Below are 5,266 nucleotides of genomic sequence, written 5' to 3' on the forward strand. Positions count from 1 at the left end.
AATAGGTGAATTTCTAATTAATAAGGAATAAAATTTACATAAATAAAATTTTATTTTAACAGTTACATGTTCCATTGGTTTCCATCAAATTAACATTATATTGAAACATCAAATATAAATAAAAATAATAATAAACATACATAAGTATATATATTAAAATGTAAAATCAATAAATCTTTAAAAATGTTTTAATCTTATAAATGTTTTTTTATCATTAAGATGATATAAACAAATTGATGGACCTGAGAAATCATTAATATTTTTTAATACATAGAGATCATCAGTATCAACATTTGAAACAACAAAGCTTACAAAATGTTTATTATAAGATAGTACATTTAATGTTATACATAATAAAAGAACTTTCTCATCAATGTTTTTACAATACGTCTCTTATTTGTAACTGAATTTATTTCATAGGATCTGGAAGTTGGAACTAATAAAGCATTCATTAGATCTAAAACTAAAAGATTTCTGGTTTCTGTAAAAAAAATTAATATATTATTATTTGATTAATTAAAAATTGTGAGAAATTGTTTTACCAATATCAGTTTCGTTTATTTCTATTAAACGTTAAAGTAATAATTTGCTGTTTCCATCCTTTATTTTATTTATCATTAACGAAATGATCTTAATAATAAATTGATCCCAATTAACAAACAATGAATTTCCTTTTGAAGCATATATATATTCAAAATCAATATCAATCTAGAATTAAATTAATAAAAGAAATAATTATGTAAATTAGTATCATTGAAATATAAACCTAATTATAACTAAGGCATACACACACACACATTTCTATAAATTTAAAATCATTAAGTGCAGAATAAATAAAATTGTAACCTTGAGCATGTAAACATAAATATATTTTTCAATTACTATATTAATTGAAATATACATACAAAACTACTTTTAAAAATACTTAAAAAATTTTAATGATTAAAATACCAAGCTGTGACCAAATGACTGTTTGTACATAGGCCATTCTTCGAGAATATTATTAATGTTAATATTTGGAGACAACAGATATTCTCAACGAATTTCACAAGTCTCTTCCCATTTTATAATTACTTCATTTATAGGCTCAATGTTAAACTGAAGCCATTTTTTTACTTTAATTAAACATTCATTATCTACAAATAAACCCTATTATTTTACTAATTATTAGTAAAAATTACTGTTATTAATTATTTACTTATAGTTGCCCTATGTAGTAAAGATGTTTGCTGTAAGTTATTATCATCAGAACTTTTTTTTACTTTTTTTATGGGAGACCACAATTTATGTTTGCGTAATATTGTCAATGTATTATGATATTTTTGGTACAATATTCCCTTTGGTTTTTATGCAGGCACGCTAATGAAGTATGTTTCCTATAAGACAATTATACTGATATATTTAAAATTGTACTAATTTTCATACAAAATTTTTAAAATTTTACAAATCTTAACTTCAGATTTAAATATATTAATGATACTATCAGAAATATTATTAATGATTTTAGGAGAACCATATATTTTATGCTGTATCATATATTCAGTAATTATTTCAGTCAACATTTTCCTTAATTTATCAGTAAGCTTTAAATTTTTTTTATAAAATGACATTATCAAATTTCCTTTACCAGATGAATTTAATATTTCTTCTATAATTATCTTAAAATAAAGGAAAACAATATTTTTATAAAATAGAAAATAAATATGTATTTTTAAATTACTGTTAAAATTTAATATAGGTTTTAATTATAAATTACTTAGTTCAAAAAAGAAATGGGACAACTATTATTTGAACTTGTAGTAGAGTATTTAGACATTTCTGAATCAGATAAAGGTTTTGATGCATTTTCTTTACTAGCACTAGTGGTACTAGATTTTTCCTATAGAAATTATCAAAAATGAAAGGTCTGTTAAAAGACTTAAAATTAAATTAGTTAACTCACACTAACAAAGTTTGCCTGCAACTTTTTTAAATGATGCTCAAATATTATTCATTGACCATAACAGGCTTTTGGACAAATGTCTTGTAAGTGTTTTTCATTAATATATTTAAGGCTTTCACATGTTATTCCATGTTCTAAAATGTACATTAAATATAGTAAGGAGTTGAGAATTTAATGCTATATCATNTTAAGGAGTTGAGAGTTAAATGCTATATCATATAATTTATAAAAAGCAGAATTAAAAAAAAAATGTAGAGAAATAATATTTTTCAAATCACTAAATTTAATTTAAAGTATAAAAGTCAATTAACCGATAATTACTAAAACGTCACACGTCTAAAAGATATAAAAATAAATATGTGTACTTACCGATAAATATATTAAAGAAGCAATCACTTTTTAACTCTCCTAGTACATCTAGTAGAGCTGATTCGTGTAAAAATTCTTCGAAAATTTATTATTTTCAATGACGACATAATTAAAAATGATTTCTTCCATTTAGTTATAAAAACAATCACTAGACACTATACACTAACAAAAACTACGCCAAGTGTAGAATAAAGTTGCGTTTTGTCACCGTTATCTAATAGCACAATAATAACAGTTCCAAAAATTTTACCAAAATATACTAAAAATAAATGTGGATTTTATTATTTAACGATAAATGTCATTAAAATAAACGGTAGCACAGTGTCGACGAGTCATAGATGGGACAAGTATAGATGATATTTGACAGTGATTAAAATCACTATCATAAGAAACGCTTCGATGCAAATCTGTAGATAGTGTTTCCTTTAGAGAAATTGGTGGATTATTTCAAAAGCAACATCAACTCTTATTTCTTTAATTATATCCTGATTAAATAAAAATACCTTTAATTAGGACTTGGTATCTAAAACTCTAAAAATAATAAGTGCATGCGTATTGTGTAGGAACACCCATTGCTTTATCGAAATAACATGAATAATAGAATATATATATATATATATGACCTACTGTATTATAACTCTAAATTGTGATATTTATAGAACAGGCTACATGTATTTTTTATTTTAAATTTTAATGAAAGCTTAAAACATGGTTAAGGTCCAAAATGAGTGCAGATAGATTAACAGGTCTTGCTTTGTTGTATATTCACAAAAATATTAGTATTCATAATAATATCAAAAATATCATTGACAAAAAAAGAAAATTAGATTTTATTCTTTAATTATTTTAATAGTATTTGTTACAAACTTAGGTGTTAAGCTATAATATTGTAAGAAATATATATTTTGATTTTATTTAGCACAGTGGGGTCGAGGCACAGTGTGAACGAGGCATAGATGGGACAAGTATAGATGATATCTGACAGTGATTAAAATCACTATCATAAGAAACGCTTCGATGCAAATCTGTAGATAGTGTTTCATTTAGAGAAATTGGTGGATTATTCCAAAAGCAACATCAACTCTTATTTCTTTAATTATATCCTGATTAGTAGTTCTTTGATTTTAAAATATAATATATGAATAAATACNATAAAAATACCTTTAATTAGGACTTGGTATCTATAACTAATTATATTATTAGACTACTCTTCTCACACACGTAAAAAAGTGTTAATGAATTTCAAAATATCAGTCCCAAAATTATTTTCTTAATTAAATAATTCCCTATTTTATAAGTTAGTTAAATATGTATGTACTGTGGTATGTTACTCTTTGAAAATTTTATTAACACAACTTAAGATATGAGGAATGATGCTAAAAATGAATCAATATCTAATAAATCCCATTGCCTTTTATATAATGTATTAATATTCATTAGAATCAGTATTTAAAAAACCAGCACAGTGGTGACGTGGCATACTCGAATCAAGTATAATGATATCTGACAGTGATTAAAATCACTATCATAAATACGCTTTGATGCAAATCTTTAGATAGTGATTAATTTAAAAAAAATTGATGGATTATTCCAAAAGCTACATGATCTGCTAGTTCCTTATTAATATTCTGATTAAGATAAAGTATGTCGAATGAAAAAGGGATTATTAAAAAATATTATTTCTCATAAAAAAATTGGGTTGATCCATACACTTTTCAATAAGTTATAGTATTATAAAGTTAAAAATATAAAAAAGAATTTTTTTATAAAAATCGTATTTTTTTTATTAACGTTGATGTCTGTTTTCACCATGAAGATAAAAATAAAGTCCGAAATTTTTTTTTTTCTATAATAAAGTATATTACATTAGCTTTAATTTAAGATATATATAAAAGTGTCAGACATTCCGGAACATTTTCAAAAGTCAAGTTGAAAAAGTTAATTTTTTGTAAAAAAATTGTCATTTTGAATCCCCCCTGTAGGCAGGCAAAGGGTCAGATTTATAAAAAAAATATATCAAATGAAAGGTAAAGACATCATGCATCTATATAAAAAATATGGCAGTTTTAAGTAAAAAAAATTTTAAAAATTTCGAAAACTAGCGATTTTTAAATTTGTAATTTTTGGGGGGATTTCCCCCATTTACGAGGAACGAGGGAAATTTTTTCAATTTTTGAAGGTAATGTCTTCGACAAGATACGATTTGTGATCTTTTGACGTATCATTGAAAGAAATCGGTTCGGTGAGAGCTGAGATAAAGTGGTAACAGACACAAAAAAAAAACGGTAGCACAGTGGGGTCGAGGCACAGTGTGGACGAGGCATAGATGGGACAAGTATAGATGATATCTGACAGTGATTAAAATCACTATCATAAGAAACGCTTCGATGCAAATCTGTAGATAGTGTTTCATTTAGAGAAATTGGTGGAATATTCCAAAAGCAACATCAACTCTTATTTCTTTAATTATATCCTGATTAGTAGTTCTTTGATTTTAAAATATAATATATGAATAAATACTAATTATAGTTTTTAAATTTAGTATGAAATTGTGAGGCCAGCTATGATGTATGGTTCATAGTATTGGGTGGATGATAAGAAAGTAGAGCAGAGAATAAGTGTAGCAGAGATGAGAATGCTTAGTTGGATGAGTGGAGTGACTAGAGAAGATAGGATAAGGAACGAGCATATAAGAGTGAGTATAGGTGTAGTGTCAATTGTGGATAAGATGAGAGAAAATAGACTTAGATGGTTTAGTAATGTTATGAGGAGAGAGGAATCGGAAGCTCAAAGAACNTGAGGAGAGGGGAATCGGAAGCTCAAAGTACAGTTATAGAAATGAATGTTGTAGGAAGAAGAGATAGAGGTAAAAAAGAGATGGAGGGATGCTATTGAATGCGATTTGAGGACAGCTGATGTGAGCGTAGAAGATGTGGGAGACCCCAAGTAGTGGAA

At 25.7% G+C, this 5,266-nt stretch overlaps 1 pseudogene; it reads right to left on the reverse strand.

The window, feature by feature from the left end:
* Positions 1 to 201: 201 nt before the first annotated feature.
* LOC126900177 (uncharacterized) overlaps positions 202 to 5,266 on the reverse strand; it is a 9,683-nt pseudogene continuing 4,618 nt past the window's right edge.

This window comes from Daktulosphaira vitifoliae, unplaced genomic scaffold (genome assembly GCF_025091365.1).
Source record: "Daktulosphaira vitifoliae isolate Bord-2020 unplaced genomic scaffold, ASM2509136v1 Scaffold_1, whole genome shotgun sequence".
NCBI lineage: Eukaryota > Metazoa > Arthropoda > Insecta > Hemiptera > Phylloxeridae > Daktulosphaira > Daktulosphaira vitifoliae.